This window comes from Macrotis lagotis, chromosome 1 (genome assembly GCF_037893015.1).
Source record: "Macrotis lagotis isolate mMagLag1 chromosome 1, bilby.v1.9.chrom.fasta, whole genome shotgun sequence".
Classification (NCBI taxonomy): Eukaryota; Metazoa; Chordata; class Mammalia; order Peramelemorphia; family Peramelidae; genus Macrotis; species Macrotis lagotis.
The window spans coordinates 745,913,739-745,932,132 of NC_133658.1; positions in this window are offsets into that span (position 1 = coordinate 745,913,739).

Sequence of the window (18,394 nt, forward strand, 5' to 3'; positions counted from 1 at the left end):
TGATAAATCATTTTGCATCTATCTATGGCTCAGCAAGGCTTTAAAAGTAAGATTTGTAGAGCCTGTGTTCTCTACAAATATAGAATGTGCTTAGAGTGTGCATATGGACGAGATGAGCTTGGCATGTGCATGCATGTAGGTTTATATAAAGAAAGGCTGGTACTGTGATGAATCTCTTCTAGCTGCGTTCAGAATGGTAAACATTTCCAAGAGAGAGAACACCTGTTGTGTGCCTTACAAGTTTAAGAAGAGAGATAGTTCTAAAGTCAGAAATGAAATTAATGTCATGAACAGACCCAGAGGCTGAATAATTAAACCTCCTAATGAGAGCATTAATATCTCTCCAATAGATTGATCTAGTGTTCTTTCCCTGAAAGCACTGCACAAACTAACCTGAATTCACCATCTATTTCCTGGATTTGGGATAAAGCACTCAGCTTTAAGTTTAAGGTTTGGCGAGGAAGCCCCTTCACCCACCCCTGAAGTTAGACTTCACAAGACTTCACCACCTTGGTTCATTGTGAAAACTACTAATAGGGAGCACTGATGTGGGGCTTTACACCAAGAAGAACTGGGCTCAGGGAAGAAAAGAGTTGGATGGTGGCCAGGTTGAAGGAACAGGAAGGAGGATGACTAGATTATAGCATTTCTTCACCCTCTTTATTTTGCTTCATTCCACAGCCTATGAGTCAAAGGAGCACTCTTCTGTAGGTGGGCTATACTTCCTTCTTTTCATGGATCCTGGAATTGCATAGTCTTCCCTTGACCCAGGTTAAGTTTTACATTGCTAGTATTTTATGTGTTGCTGATTGGGTTTGATTATACCTGTGAAGAATCACACTTTGACCCAAGGTGTAAAAGAAAATAGAGATTTGTTAAAAAGAAGTTACAACACAAAAGAAAGTGATAGGAAAGTTAAGTAGAGATTAAGGAAAGACCATGTAGATTGCTAATTGATCTTGACAGACCAGCTGCCAGGTGTCCAATAGAGGCAGAATCTCAAGAGCAGGAATCTCTACCCATTTAACAGATTTTGTTTCTGCTACATTCACAATTCTCTACATCATACATAGAGTATGTGATTAATGAATGCTTCTTTGTGTTGCTGTTTTTTTGCCTTCAGGCTGCAAACATACTCAGACTTCTCTGTCTTTGTTCATGCTGAAACAAATTTCTCATCATATTCAACTGCTAAAAAATAGCTCCCATCCTTTAAGATCCAACCCAGGTACTGCATCCTTCTTGAAAGTTTCTCTGAATCCCTCAAATGAAGGTGACAGTTCCCTCCTTTACTTTCTCATAGACTCTGAGTTTTTCTTTAGGATGTATCACATTCTTCCTTGCATCATAGTTATTTGTACATATGTTACTTCTGTTACACTATAAACAGTTTTTGAGTAGGGCATTTGTTTTCTTTCATCTTTGCCTGCCTAGGATCATGCTTTGAACAAAATATTTGTTGAATTGAATTGAATTCAATTATCCTCATTTTATAGATTAGGAAACATAGGTTTTGAAAGATTAAATAGTCTATAATAGAAATTAAAAAGATGAAACTCTAATTTGACTTTATGGGTTCAAAATTGAGCATCTGTGGGTAATACTTTTATAAACCTAAAGATAAATGCATATGTACATTATGTACATTTGTGTATGCATTTACATATTAATATGATTACGTGCATTGTTTGTATACATATATATGTGGGTCTATACATATATAGGTATATATTAATCTAAACATATATTATCATGTTCATGGGCATAGGCAAGGATTTTAAGCATTTTTATACATAGAGAAATAATATAAACAGCCTGGAGACACCTAAATGATCACAAGCCAACAAGTTGAACAAATGATATTTCAGTAGTGACTCATGATCATTTATAAGGTTCATTTGGAGTGGATCATCAAATAAAGTCCTGCTCTAATACTTCATCCTGTTGTGGGGAAGACTGACCTCTGCCGAGTTCTGTTAAGCTAAAAAGTGCCCAAAGGGACTCATTTCTAGAAGTTTTGTCAGTCAATGAATGCTTATCAGTTTATTGTTATTTCTGGCTATGAAACTCATGAAGACTGTCACTAAGACAATTAAAGTAGGATTGCATCAGTGTGGTGGAGGGATAATCTATCTAAAATTAGTGTTCTATAGAACCTTTTCCTCATATGTAAAATGAGAGTGTCACATTGCATTGACTCTGTTGTGAGAAACAATTGAGACAATGCAAATGTCAGCCACTCTAATCTCATAGAATGTAAGTCCTTTGAAGGCAACGCCTATTTTCATCTTCATATTTATATCCTCCAAAACTAATAGAATTCATGGAACATGAATTCAGTTAATCCACAATTATTCATTCAGTGCTTCTTATGTTCCAGTCACTATGCTTGACATAGGGTGTACACAATTAAGTATGAAATCACCTCTAGAACTAACATTTAAAAAAAGACAAAATGTTAGATGAAGATATATATAAAATCAATGTAGAGGAAGCTAGATTGGTAAATGGATAGAGCTCTGCATCAGGAGTTTGGAAGAATTGAATTAAAATTTTAATGAGCTCTGTGACCCTGGGCAAGTCTTTTAACAAACTCTTTCTACCTCAATGGATGAAATGGAGTATTAATAGCATCTGCCTCCCAGAGTAGTTGTAAGGATGAAATAAGATAATATTTTAAAGATGTTTACTACCTTAAAGCACTAAATAACTGCTAGTCATTAAATGGCAACTAGTAGTACAGTGGATAGAATACTGGGGCCAGAATCAGGAAGACCTGAGTTCAGTTTCAGACCTCAGACACTAGCTGTGTGATCTAGGCAAGTCACTTTACCCTGTTTGACTCAGTTTCCTCATCTGTGGAATGAACTGGAGAGAGAAATGGCAAATTACTCTACTATCTTTGCCAAGAAAATCCCAAATGGTGCACTAACTCAATGGCATTATATAAAATAAAATACAAAGTAATTTGAAGGGGAAGGAAGAAATTAGAGACTGAGGGATCAGGATCAGACTAACACAGAAGTGATTTTTGACCTGAGTTTCAAAAAAAGAAAAGGAAATATAAAAAGTGTGGGAGCTATGGAGAGAATGTATTCAGGGCATGACATGGAGGGACTCGACTGCCCTGTGCAAAAGCACAAAAACAGGAAACAGAATCTGAAGTTTGAGGAACAGTAAGAGTCAGCTTGTCTGTACTTGTCTATATTATACAGTATGCAAAGGTGACCAAAATAGAAGAAAGCTAAAAAAAAAAATACACAGCTCACAATTAATCAAGTTGCAGTCAGGTTTGTGAAGGACTTCTTATGCAAATAATAAGAGTTTATATTTGACCCTAGAGATGAAAGAGAAGTTATCAAGTAGAGAACTGACATAGTCAGAAGTGAGTTTTAGGAGAATCCCTCTGGCAGTTTGAGGAGGAAGGATGGATGTGTGGGGAGAGAGTTGAATTACAGGACTCTGACAAAACTGTTAATAGCCTTTACTGAATGAACAAAACATTTAATCAGCAGGAGTAAATCTGGTGGGGAGCATACTTTGTAGTCCCCAAACTGTGGCTTCTGTTAAGTCTCTTGGGGCCCCTCCAGCTTCTGTGTATCAAAGCTTTTCTAGGGGCTGCTGAGGTGATAAGTATACTTCTGCCTCACAAATCACAGGGGACATGAGATTCTGAGCAAGGACAAATGGAGGAATGCCCTGCCCCCAATTCCATTCTGATAGCTTGTGACAGCTTAGAGATTGAGCACAGCTGACTTTCATGCTTGGGCCCATAAGAGGACTGGCTGATAGATCCCAGGAGGTTCCTCACTTTAAAAATGCAGGAAAAATTGTGACTTTTTAATTAACAGAGCCCCTACAGCTCTGCTATCTATCTGATCAAGAACCTATTAGCCCCCTCCCATCCTTCCCTTCCCTTTCCTTCTCTGCACTGTAGTTGTCATCCTTGAAGCCTTCTTTGGAGGAGGCGTGGTAGTGTGATGGCATTGGAAAAGATGCAGGCATTTGGGGAGTATGATGGATGGCCCCATGATCAATGGGAAACAGTTGTCCACCTTGATGTTTACAACATAGTGTGCCTCAAAGCAGAGACCCTAATAGCTGGAAAGTCATCTGCAGACTGATTATTAAAGGTCTGGCAAAGCTCCCGGGACAGAGGCAAGTGGAGTAAGCATTCAGGGAAACATCCCAAATATGCTATTAATTTAAGTTTAATAAGACAGTTATTGAATAATAAATAACAACTGATTTGTGAAAACATATTCATCAGAGGCTCTCGACTTGGTAATGCAGTTGAGGCTCAATGGACTGTGATTCTGCCACAACACCACTCCTTGATGGTGGCAGCTCAGAGAGCTTGGAGATTTGCCTACCCAAGGGTCTTTGGATCCAACTTTGTCCAGCCAGCCCACCTGGACTTGCCTTAGATGTGGCCTGTGTTTTTTCAATTAAAGCTACTGACCCACTTCTGCTGGGCAAGGAAGTGTATTCCTCACAGGGTGGGGAAGAGAAACCTGTTCTCTTCCTTTGTTCTATTATTCTGTGTCCTCCATAAGGTGTGTTATGTAAATGTAAGATCTGATCACCTTGTCTCAATCACAGGTTCGGATCTGACCTACAACTCTGTTTGCAGCTTTCTCAATTTCCAGAAAATAGTCTCTCTTCCCGGTTCCACTCCCAATGGAGCACTTTAAAATGGCTTTTGAAAAAAAAAAAGAAAGAAAACCACAACACTAAAGTTAAAAATATCCCCTTCCCCTCCCTTGCTCCTAACTTATTAGAACAACGCCTAAGGCAAGAGCGGTGTCATTGGCAGTTCTATTTGTGATGGGTCTAGAGGAGTTGATATGTTTATGAATATTTACAACTCCAAAAGGAAAGGCTGCTGTTAAGTAGAATTTTTTTTATTTTATTTTATTTTGTAAATCTCCTTTCATGGCTTCAAAATGCCACCGCCTAGGAGATATGCTTTAGAAAGAATGTGAAGGGAGAGAAATAGTAAGCCATTGTGTGGGTGGGTGTGCATGTTGGTGGTGGTGGGGGGGGGGAGACTAAAACCTTTCACTGTTCAGAAGCCCCTGAATGGCCAAGGATTAAAGGGGAAAGAAAGAATGTGATCTAGCTGTTAGTTATCAGAGGTACAGAGTGGTGCCTTCTTCCCCCAGTTCCCCTTTCATAAGGTTTCTGATCTTAGATGAAAAGGAATCTCACATCGAAATCTATTAGTAGTGGACAAGGGAGAGAAGGCTATCACTCATTCAGGCAAGGGCAGAATGTGATAGGCAGAGGGAGTGGGAATCATAGTGGTTGCCAGAGAGGACGTTAGGTTATGTATGTTATTCTTTGGTGAACTATCTCCCTTTCAGAACCAGTGACCTGAGTTTTTCTTAGGCAGTCTATCAAACGGGAGGCTTGTTGTTCTACTGGTTTCTGTTTCTATGGTACCTGCTTTAGAGGAACATTATAAATTTAAATGTAAAATAAAGCAAACATATCTTCTTGGGGGACAAGTTATGCCATAGAATCTCTTCTAATTTGATTGCACAGAAAGGCTAAGTGCTTTGCCTGAAAGCACCCAGCATACCAATGACTAAGATGGGCAGTGATCCCAGTTTCTAACTTCAGTCCAGGGCTTGGTTCACTAGGTTGCATCTTCATAGCTTGTCAAGAGCAGAGAGACTTTGTTGTGAATGTCACATCCTCTGGGAGAAAAGGAGAGCAATAATGTCTTCCATTTACATAAACACCTTTCATCCAACATTTCTGTAGAGTCTCCTGTTGGAGAACTGTTTCCCCATGACAGTGGATGTTTTGGTTCACCTCTTGCTTAGTTATAGGCGGCCATCTGAAGCAGATGACTATTGAGTCATTACTGTGTTCTAATTTACAAGGAACTATGAAAAGAAGCCTTTCCCTTGGCAGGCTGTCTCCCCATTATGAAGTTGTCTAGCTGGTTGTAGCTTCATGCACCTCTCTCAACTAATTGAGAGAAGCCCAGAGCAAATCTAGCTGACATTTTCTAGAGGAATGGGGCAACAAAAATCAGGGGATAGATTATATATTGATCAGCAAATCTGTATTTTCTGCCACTGGCACCTAAGGGAGAAGCTTCTCATTGGACTTCAGTGAAAGAAATGCTAAAATGTCAGTTTTCCTGAGGGAAGGAAAAACCGTTTCTGTCCAACTTTTTCAGTAACAATACAGTGAATACAATGGTAAACTGGGGTGCTTTCAGTCAAAAGACTTGGGTTGGAGTCATAGCTCTGAAATAAATTAGCTGTGTGACCTTGGGCAAATCAATTTATCTCTCTGAACCTCAGTTCTCCCTTTTCTCTCTCCTTTTCTTTCAGCATCTTTAGTCACTCTCAGTTTGAAGCCTCAAAGAAAGAATAAAAAGATATGCAAATAAATGGGTTAAATGCTGATTCTGTTTGGCAGAGTGTATACCATTATCTATCACCCTCACCCCAGCCCCAGGCAGGCACTGCTGCTGCCCCTAAAAAACTGTAAGATATGGTCAGAAATCTATTCTCCTCATTGTACACAGCTGTCACCTAACATTTTGAGTAACAGAAAGTGGTTTGTGAAGAAGGCAGAAAGAGAATACTGGGCTAATTTAGATGGAGGAAAGAGTGGGAGGGTAGGCAAGGGGGAGAAGGGAGCCTTGGTCAGTTTCCTTTTCCTGAAGAAGGAGAAAATGAGTAGAATGGGTCCTTAAGGATACCTTGGTGGAGATTCATATTTGTTCTCTCTCAATCAATTCCAGAGGAAATTTGCTCAGGTTTCAAGTCAAAATAGGATTTTTCTAACAGTCAGAGCTCCAACCTGCACCTGGACTCAACAGTTCCAGCTGTGCACTCACTGTTTCTTGCATCCTCACTGGTAATAAAGATTCTCAAATCAGAAGTGAGTTGATTTGCAGGGCAGAAGACAATCCATCTGGGGCTTACTTGCAATACCTCCCCTGCAAAGGAATCGGATGTTACTGTGTTATACAAGCCAAGGGAAATGGCTTAAGTAAGGGAGAGAAGTAAAGGCCCCTGAGGGAAAAGTTAGGGAAGGGAACTGGAGAAACTTTTTGGAGTGTCTTTTCCGTGTGCAACTTTGAAGGCATTTTCTTTTCCATTTAATCTCATCCCTTAATTTTCTCTTGATAATTAAATTACAGTAATAGGTTGACTAAAAATAGTGGGGGCGTCTTGAATGGCTTCAAAATTAAATTCTTCCTACAGCAGCTATACAGTTGGACTGCCCCGGTGCTTTCTGCCTCACCAACCTTCAAAGGAAATGACATTGGCATTATTGTGGTAAGGCACCCACCCTGTCAACATATACTGTAGGTAATTAGCCAAGTGTGGTGGTAGGGGGGCTAGTTATGGTTTGAAGCAGAGCTGAACCAACAGGGTTAGGATTAGAGATTTAGAGTTGGAAGGGATCTCCAAGACATCTAGAATGAGAAAAACAAAAACAAAAAACCTGCAGTCAAAGGAAATTAAGTGATATACTCAAACAGCTTAGTCTTCTGACCCTTGAACTACTTAGTGTTTTTTTCTTTTATCCCACAGTAACTAGCACTGGACTAATAGGAGGAAGAGCCTGTTTGGTGGTAATCTCAGGTCACAGAAACTTTATATTTAGAACCTTATTCTGCCTCAACCCCAATCATTTTTAAAATGAGGAAACTTTGCTCCAGCCAGATCTGGAATCCTGAAGCCCTGAGTTCAAGTCCAGTTTCAGGTACTAACTAACTAGGAGACTCGGGGCAAGTCACTTAAGTTCCTGTTTCAGTTTCCTGACCTGTAAATTCTTAAATAGCCCCTACCTTTCAGGGTAATTTATGATTGTAAAGCACTTAGCATACTACTTAACAAATAATATTAGATAAATATTAGCTATAATGATGATGATGATGATGATGTGACTTTCTGAAGAATACATCAATCTGAATACAAAGTCTTTGCCTCCAAATCTAGGCCCCCTACCTTTCCACATCTTATTCCTTATATGCCTACTGCATAGTTGATATTTTCTTCTGCCCATATTATGAAAGAGAAAAAATAACTTCATAAAATTATTTGCATTTTGGTGCTAGTGACTTGATATGTTATTCCATAGAAGCACTGATCTTAGATAGAAAAGACCACTTGGAAATCACTTTCTTGCTATTCCTTAATTCTATTATAGATGAAGAAATTGAGATCCAGAGAGATCTTGCCCAATATTTTCCAATTTACTAAGTGTAAGAATTAGGACAGGTCTAGGACTATGACTACTTGCATTTGAAAACAAAACAGAAAGAAGAGGATGAGGCTTACCTCACAGGAATTACTGTCCAAAGATCAGGTCTCAATACAGTGTCACTGAGACACCTGGAAGCATTTAGGGTCAGCAGGATAGCAAAGTACTTTCTACTGTCCCTAAAATCATATCCCTAAAACCAGATGATCTGAGTAAGGTCAGCTCTTTTCAATTGGTTCCCAGAGTTTTTTTTTTAACTTTGGTAGTTGAAAGGGTTACTTTGCTTGTAGGTGAGCAGTGAAGGGACAAGACAGATGGCTGGAGTGGGAACCAACATTGTCATTCCTTCAACATTGCCACCACGATGGGCCCTGGATACCCACTTGCATTAAACATGGAATTAGGTCCTCTTTACTTTTATTTTTCACATGTGATCAGGGGGTCTAATGGTGGCTATTAGTCAGTGTCCAGTGAGGGAATAAGGGGGCTCCTAGCATCACTCCACCGTAGTTCAGTGTGCTGAGCGATGTATTCTACAAGGAGGATGGAAAGGTCATTAACAGAAAGGACTGGCTATTGATCCAAGGGGAGAGGAAATGGGGTTGAGAGGCAAATCTCTGCTCCATTCTGCAGTGCATAAGCAAGCCTTCCAACTTAGAGGAGGCTGATGAAAGATGGGAGCCTGGAGGGACCCAGGACCCTTCCCTTATTGGGAAATTCAAAGGGCAGCTTCTTGTTGAACATGAATCAAAAGGGTTACAGACTGTGGTTGGTATAGATTTCTGCCCCAAACCTTTTGTAAAAATTATAGAGTCATATAATGTTATAGCTGGAAATTGAGATCCATAGAAAACTAAGTCACATCCTCAAGCAAGATAATGGCCAAGTAGCAATGAGAGAGAGCTTGGGTCTCCTGATTTCCAGTTCAGTGAACTAGTAAACCACACTGCCTGTTCGGGTGTGCTTTCTATAAAGGGCTTCTTCTCCTCTTATCATTATCTACAAATGATCCCTCAATCTCAGTTTCTCAGAGCTTCCTGTTTGATATCTCCTACATAGGTACGATCATAGGCTTATAGATTTAGAGATGAAAAGAATTTAAAGGTGAATTTCCAACCCCCTCATTTAACAGAGAACTTTAGCACCTTTCCTGTGTGCCTAGCACAAAGTAAGGAGCAGAATTTGGACTTGGATACTGTTATTCTGGCTTTCCAATATTCTACATTGCACATTTTAATTCTTCTCTTCCCTTCTCTTACCTCCCTTTTTTCTCTTCCCTTTCCCTTCTCTTCCTATAGACTTCTACTCAGACTGTTTTTTAATGCATAAAATAAAATACATGGAATTACAAAGGAAAGCAATCATATTAAAATACAGTGATCAATTTTTTAAAATACACGTTCATGGACTCAGTGTTAAAAAACCCCAGGAGATGGAAGGGGACAGATGTGAAAATTTTTATAAAGAGAAAATGACAACATTTGGCAACGGACTGAGACATGTGGGAGGAGAGAGTGATACTGAGATTGTAAACCTGGTTTCATGAATAGTAATAGGGATGTTTGAGACAGGGAGGGCTTATGATATGATTGTAGCCCATATATGTGTGTGTTGATACTATGTGAATTTCTCTGTCCCACCAAAAATTTGAAGGAAGTAGGAGGAGGTAGGAGTTTTTACTCATTAGCCACTGCCCCAGAGTATAAATTCAGCCAAGGATCTGAGAGCCAGCCTAGAGTTTCTTGCAAGCAAAGATTCAGTGGAAAATTGAGTGTATGTGTACAGGGTCCCAGGTGGACATTAGATTATAATGACCTTGAAAGGTCCGTATTAGGACCTAAAAGGAGAGGTTGGGCAAGTGTACTACCTTAAGAGAGGAAGCTGAAGAGCAATTAGCATGGCTATTGTGGTGAAAGTCTAATACAACCCATCTTTCCACATTCCATTCAGGTTAATTATCCCTAAGTTTCTTGGAATAATTCTTTGCCTCATACCCAAACCCACTCCCATTTTGTATGCTAAAGACAGAGAGAATTCTCCATGAGGAAATTCTAGCATAGTAGATTGATAATTTATAGTCTTTAGGATGGTCTGGAACATTGAGAGTTTAAGTGATTTGAGTGAGACCAGATATATATATATATATATATATATATATATATATATATATATATATATATATCTCAGAGGTAAAATGTAAACTTAGGTCCTCTTAAGTCTGCTAGCTCTCCATCTACTGTGTGTGTGTGTGTGTGTGTGTGTGTGTGTGTGTGTGTGAGAGAGAGAGAGAGAGAGAGAGAGAGAGAGAGAGACAGAGACAGAGACAGAGACAGAGAGACAGAAAGACAGAGAAACAGGAAGACAAAGAGACAGGAAGAGACAGAGAAAGAGACCCAAACAGACAGAGACAGATAGACTGAAAGAGATACAGACATAAAGAGACAGATAATGCTAGAGATAAAGAAAGAGTCAGATGAAGGGACAGAGATGGACAGGCAGACTCAGAAATGAGAAGAGGAGAGGAGAGAAGGGAGGAGAGGAGAGAGATTGCTATGTGACACAAATTCAAACAAAAGAGATAAAGAAAGAAGAATAATTTACATTATATGGCTGTGAACCTCTCACTAAAAAGTTGATGAGACCTCAACTTTAGATTTAGAAAATGAAGGAATTTATGATGTGGTGCAGGAGAATTAAAAGGTTTAGTCAAAAACTTTGAGCATTGAGTTGTAGTTTTTATACCAACTGTATATATATGACAGTAGAGAAGTCATTTGACTTCTTTCTGTCTCAGTCTCCTCATTTGACAGTTAGGCACATTTATACTTAAATAGATTGTTTCATAGAGCTCTTGATAATAGATTTGCAAACCTTAAAGCACTATAAAAACCTAACTGGCTTATACTGGGCACTATGTCAGGTGGTAGTAGGGATACAAAGGAGATATGGACTCTGCCCTCACTTTCTATTTTATTAGCAATATTGAGGAGATACAAACAAGTCAAGAACAAATAATATATTTTGTTGCTACAATATTTCATATTTTTGTATTTTTTGCCAAACAGTGCACCAGATAAAGTGAGGAATAAGAAACAAAATCTCTTTTTTTTAAGTCAATTCAAATCCACCTGAGAGTCAAGATAGAGCTGACTGTATTACCTTGGTCAAGTCATTTCTCCTCTAAGATCTAATTTTCTTTTCAATGAAAAGGAGGAATTGCAGTTGATGACCTCAGAATTATCTTCTAACTCTGGAGTGATGAAAAGTCCTATGAGGGCTGAGAGAAACTACATCTCCAGTTTAACTTCATATTATTCCTCTTCCTACACTCTATCTTCCAGGTAATCTGGAATATCAATCCTGTAAATGACTGTCCATCTTCTACCCTGGTGTCCAGCTAAAAGATTCCTCTATATCCAGAAAAGTCCTGCCTTCTCTTCTCCAAATTAACTTTTGTACACTTAGCTCGGAATCACTTCTTACTTGAAGCCTTTCCAAATACTGCTTCTCAGTTATTGTCCTTGAGCTTACATCATTTAATTTTGTAGGTATTTTGTATTTATCTGAATACATGCCTTTTCATCCCCATTAGAAAATAGAATGTAAACTTTTTGTAGGCAAGAACTATTTTCTTTTTGTCTCTTTATCTCCAAGTCTAGACTAATTTATTATATGTTTATTGAATCATTTGAAGTGAATTGGAGTCATCTGAGATGAATCCTTGGATCAGGTAAAATCTGAGCTTACTTTGAAAAATGGGCAGGAAAGAGAGGATATAGTCAAATAAAGAAGGCACAGCATTATTGAGGTACCACAAAGAGTCGAGGTTCAAGGTATATTTTTGGCCAAGGAGACCATCAGCCAAAACCAAGAATTAATCCTTGGGGAAATTAAGGAAGGAAAGGAAACTTGAAGTCAGATTAGAGGATCTCAAATAACTTTCCTAAGTAATATAAACGTTATCCTTTTAAGCAACAGGGAATAATTCAATGCATTTGAACAGGAAAAATGACAGGATGAAGACAATGTTTTAGAAAGATTAATCTGGTAGCTCTGTTTGTTATATTGGAAAACCACTGGGATGAAGATAGGAAAAATCAAGAATCAATGGGAACTTTCAGTCTTAGGATGGGAGAATGTAAGACTGTTAAAAAAGGAGGAGGAGGAAGGATCTGAGGGATGTGGTCCTTCTCCTTTTCCAGCCACAGCCTACTGACCCTGGGCAAGTTTCTATTTCTCCCCAGGGTTCAGGTTTCTCATTCTTGAAATGAGAAGTTTGGTTTTCATGTGCTCTTAAAGTAATCCTGACCAGTTTAAAGCCCCTATAATTTTATCACCTCATTCAAGGTGTCAAACTTGTTAGCAGGAAAACTGCAGTCAGACTCAATGCATTCCTAATCCATCATTCAGGACAGAGGAGGTGAATAGAGGGGACCAATTGCTTTGGACATTTTCCATTTGTTTTATTGGCTGGTGGAGCAACAAGGGGAAGGAAGCTTCCCCTTTCATGTGGTAGACCCTCCTTCCTATCTGTTACACCTCCAAGATTGCTAAATGCCCTGTGATTGGGTGTTCAATCACAGAAATATCCAAGCTGTCAGAGAAGGATAAGCATATCGACTGGGTTACTGGAGCTGATGAATTACAGCAACATGGGCCCAACCTTTTCATATATTAGTTTGTGGTGGGGGATGGGAGGGTGGGAAGGAAAAATCATGATAATACCTAGTTTAGGTGTCATTAGCTTTCTTTTAAATTTTCATACTTTTCCTGTCCTCAAAATCATCTGCTTTTTATCATGTGCATTTTAAATATCTGAGAAAAGGGACAAAATTACTCTTAATATTTCCATATTTAATCTCTAGCCTTTGAACAGCTCAGCTATAGTAGAAAAGAAGTTATGAGGGACCCTGAAAGAAATGGGTAGGATATAGAACTTAAAAGAAGAATCCTCTGAATCCCTAGATGTTTGAATCTCTTACCTTTAGATCACAACTACCTCCCAGAGATTTTCTTTTGTTTTATTAAATTTTGTGTGAATTAATTTAATAGCCAAAATAAACCTCTATATGAAGTCAGTTAACCACAATATTTTATTACATCTTATAATTATATATTCATATATGAGTCAACTTAGATGGAAAAAATCAATAGTTCATTGGAGAATTCAGAGAATTCAAATTATCAAAACTATAAAGAGACTACATTATAATGTTGTAGGATAAGTGGTTACTCAAATTCAATTCATTGTTGAATTTTACACACATTTGGTTCATACAGATATATAATGTGGTTTATAATAATGTATTTTATTTATTATTATCACTATTATTACTATTATTATGATTACTACTATTGTTAATGTTATATTCTTTTACTCATTATTTAAAGCAGCCTGTCAAGAGGCATTGTGTATTAAATGTATACTCTATTTAATATTAAGGTTTATTTAGTGTGTCCTCAGATGACTTTTAGGGGTCTGAAATTTTTGACCATGGGGAGAAATGTCAAAATTGTTTCAAAAGTATCTCTTATAAAGCACCATTAAAAGTGTTGTTATTTCATTAACTTATAGAAGCTATATTACATTTATACCTGTTGTTTCATGAGATGCATCTACATAAGGTGTAAAAAAAAAGAGAATGGACCTCTATCTTTGATCTATGAGGATCTACAAGATATCCTAAGAAGACAGAAAGAGATTAAGTAGAAAGTTCTTTCATGTTAGAACTAAACAGTTATTTTATGAAGAAATGTTATAAAGATATTCTTACAAGGTGTTTTTGAAAAGCTATTATGTCAAAAGGAGGGCCTGAAATGAGCTGAAGCTACTATTTTCCTACTGGGAAAGAGAAAAAAAGTTAGAGAAGACAAATATAAAAAGGATAGAGAGGTTTTTCCTTTTTTTTTTTTTTTAGATTTTTGCAAGGCAAACAGGGTTAAGTGGCTTGCCCAAGGCCACACGGCTGGGTAATTATTAAGTGTCTGAAACCAGATTTGAACCCAGGTACTCCTGACTCCAAGGCCAGTGCTTTATCCATTATGCCACCTAGCCACCCCTTGAGAGGACTTTTTCTTGATGGAAGCATCTTAACCTCTAACCTGCAAGGAGGTGACTAAAATTAATCATCATAAATATGTGAATAATATATAATACATTAATTATAATTATAAAACTGTAACCATAAAGTACTGATCTTAATTGATGAATGGAGTTTCTATACTCTGGAGCTCCCCACTTGCATGAGATCATAGTCCTAGAATTTCCGCCAAAGTTTGTATATACATGTATATATTTTATGTATCTTAATTATATTGGACATGTAAGTTTACTGGTATAGGGTCTTCTCAGTGGGGAAAGTCCTTTAGTAATACAATTAGCACATGCTCAGGGATTTAGATACTTGAGGAGTTGTCTGGGAAAGCAAGAGTTTAAATGTCTAATTTGCCCAAGTTCCCATAGCCAGAATATGTCAGAGGCAGAGCTGGAACTGAGTAATCTTTTTAAAAAAATATTTTTATGTATTTGTTTTTCCAACAACCTGCAACAATAGTTTTCACTACTCACTTTTTTTTTTTGGTTTTTGCAAGGCAATGGGGTTAAATGATTTGTCCAAGATCACATAGCTAGTTAATATTAAGTGTCTGAGGTGAAATTTGAATTCAGGTCCTCCTTACTCCAGGACCAGTGTTCTATTCACTGTACCACCTAGCCACTCCCACCATGCACTTTTTTAATTAAAGATTTTATTTATTTTGAATTTTACAATTTTCCCCCAGTCTTACTTCCCTCCCCCCACCCCCCACAGAAGACAATTTGTCAGTCTTTACATTGTTTCCATGGTAGTCATTAACCCAAATTGAATGTGATGAGAGAGAAATCATATACTTAAAACATAAAGTATAAGAGATAGCAAGATCAGACAATAAGATATCAGTTTTTTTCCCCTTAAATTTAAGGTAATAGTCCTTGGTCTTTGTCCAAACTCCACAATTCTTTCTCTGCATACAGATGGTATTCTCCATTGCAGAGTCCTAAATTTTCCCTGATTGTTGCACTGATAGAATGAACGAGTCCATCAAGGTTGTTCATCACCCCCATGTTGCTGTTAGGGTGTACAGTGTTTTTTTGGTTCTGCTCATCTCACTCAGCATCAGTTCATGCAAATCCCTCCAGGCTTCCCTGAATTCCCATCCCTCCTGGTTTCTAATAGAACAATAGTGTTCCAGGACATACATATACCACAGTTTGCTAAGCCATTCCCAAACTGAAGGACATTTACTTGATTTCCAATTCTTTGCCACCATAAATAGGGCTGTTATGAATATTTTTGTACAAGTGATGTTTTTGCCCTTTTTCATCATCTCTTCAGGGTATAGACCCAGTAGAGTTATTACTGGATCAAAGGGTATGCACATTTTTGTTGCCCTTTGGGCATAGTTCCAAATAGCTCTCCAGAAAGGTTGGATGAGTTCACAGCTCTACCAACAATGTAATAGTGTCCCAGATTTCCCACAACCCTTCCAACAATGATCATTATCCTTTCTGGTCATATTGACCAGTCTGAAAGGTGTGAGGTGGTACCTCAGAGAAGCTTTAATTTGCATTTCTCTAATAAGTAATGATTTAGAGTAGTTTTTTCATATTACTATGGATTGCTTTGATCTCCTCATCTGTAAATTGCCTTTGCATATCCTTTGACCATTTATCAATTGAAGAATGACTTTTTTTAAAAATATGACTCAGTTCTCTGTATATTTTGGAAAGGAGTCCTTTGTAAGAAACATTAGTTGCAAAGATTGTTTTCCAGTTTACTACATTTCTTAATATCTTGGTTACAGTGGTTTTGTCTGTGTAAAACCTTTTTAATTTAATGTAATCGAAATCATGTAGTTTGCTTTTAGTGATGTTCTCCATCTCTTCCTAAGTCATAAACTGCTTCCCTTTCCATAGATTTGACAGGTAAACTAGTCCTTGATCTTCTAATTTGCTTATAGTATTTTTTTATGTCTAAAACCTGTATCCATTTGGATCTTATCTTGGTATAGGGTATGAGGTATTGGTCTAATCTAAGTTTCTTCCATACTAATTTCCAATTTTCCCAGGAATTTTTATCAAAGAGAGAGTTTTTATCCCAATAACTGGACTCTTTGGTTTTATCAAACAGCAGATTACTATAATCATTTCCTGCTATTGCACCTAGTCTATTCCACTGGTCCACCACTCTATTTCTTAGCCAGTACCAGACAGTTTTGGTGACTGATGCTTTATAATATAATTTTAGATCAGGTAGGGCTAAGCCCCCTTCTTTTGCATTTTTTTTCATTGAATCCCTGGAAATACTTGATTTTTTATTTCTTCATATGAATTTACTTACAACTTATTCTAACTCATTAAAGTAATTTTTTGGAATTTTGATTGGTATGGCACTAAAGAAGTAGTTTAGTTTTGGTAGAATTGTCATTTTTATTATATTAGCTCCACCTATCCATGAACAGTTGATGTTTACTCAGTTATTTAAATCTGATTTAATTTGTGTGAGAAGTGTTTTATAATTGTTTTCAAAAAGTTTCTGAATCTGCCTTGGCAAATAGACTTCCAGGTATTTTATATTATTTGATGTTACTTTGAACGAGATTTCTCTTTCTAGCTCTTCCTGCTGTATCTTGCTAGTCATATATAGAAAAGTTGAGGATTTATGAGGGTTTATTTTATATCCTGCAACTTTGCTAAAATTGCTAATTGTTTTCAGTAGTTTTTTGGATGATTTCTTGGGATTCTCTAGGTATACCATCATGTCATCTGCAAAGAGTGAGAGTTTTGTTTCTTCCTTCCCAATTCTAATTCCTTCAATTTCTTTTTCTTCTCTTATTGCTGAGGCTAACATTTCTAATACAATATTGAATAGTAGTGGTGATAATGGGCATCTTTATTTCACCTTTGATCTTATTGGGAATGCCTCTAGCCTCTCCCCATTGAATATAATGCTTGTTGATAGTTTCAGATAGATACTGCTTATTATTGTAAGAAATAGTTCATTTATTCCTACACTGTTTTTTAGTAGGAATGGTTGCTATATTTTTTCAGAAGCTTTTCAGCATCTATTGATACACCATGCATTTTTTATGCAAGGTTATGAATTTTACACTTTTCTCCCACCCTCCTTTCCCTCTGTCGTCTCCCTGACAGAAAGCAATTTAATATAGGCTCTACATGTGTAATTATACTAGACATAGAATCATGTTAATCTTGTTGTAAAAGAAGAATCAAATCCAAACAGAAGGAAAAAATTAGAGAGAAAAAATGATATTATACATAAAACAACTTTTAAAAATTGAAGATAGTAAACTTTGGTCTACATTTAACATAGTTCCCTTTCTGGATATGGGTGGTATTTTCCATCACAAGTCTTTTAGAATTGCTTTTGATTATTGTACTGCTGAAATGAGCAAGTTCATCATAGTTGATCATCACTAAATGTTGTTAATAGCATGTACAATGTTTTTCTGGTTCTACTCATCTCACTCAGCAGTTCATGTAAACCTTTTCAGGCTTTTCTGTGCCATACCTCATGATTTCTTAGAGGAAAAATAGAGTTCTATCACATTTATATACTACAGTTTGTTCAGTCATTCCCCAGTTGATGGGCACCCCCCTCAATTTCCAGTTTTTGCTACCATGAAAAGAACTGCTATGAATATTTTTTTGTTAGTGTGAGTTTTTTTACCCTTTTTCTTGATCTCTTATCTAATAGTAGTATTGCTGGACATGCAGTTTTATTGACCTTTGGGCATGATTCCAAATTGCTCTCTAGAATGGTTGGATGAACTGAGTAATTCTTTTTTTAAATTTATTTTTATTGATATTTTATTTTTCCAACCATATTATGAAAGCTTTTCAACATTCCTCCATATGCATATGTATATTTTTAAATTACAAAATTTTCTTCCAGCTTCCCTTCCCACCCCGTCCCTTCAGCAGTGAACAAATCAGGTTAATATTGTGCATACCCATTTGGTTTAAACATGTTTACAGATTAGTCATTTCCAGTATGAAGAATTAGGATTAAGGGAAAGAAATATATAATAGTTAATTTTACAAAAGTGAATGTAGTGTTCATCAGATTCTGAAGCAATTTTTTGTTGTCTTGTTTTG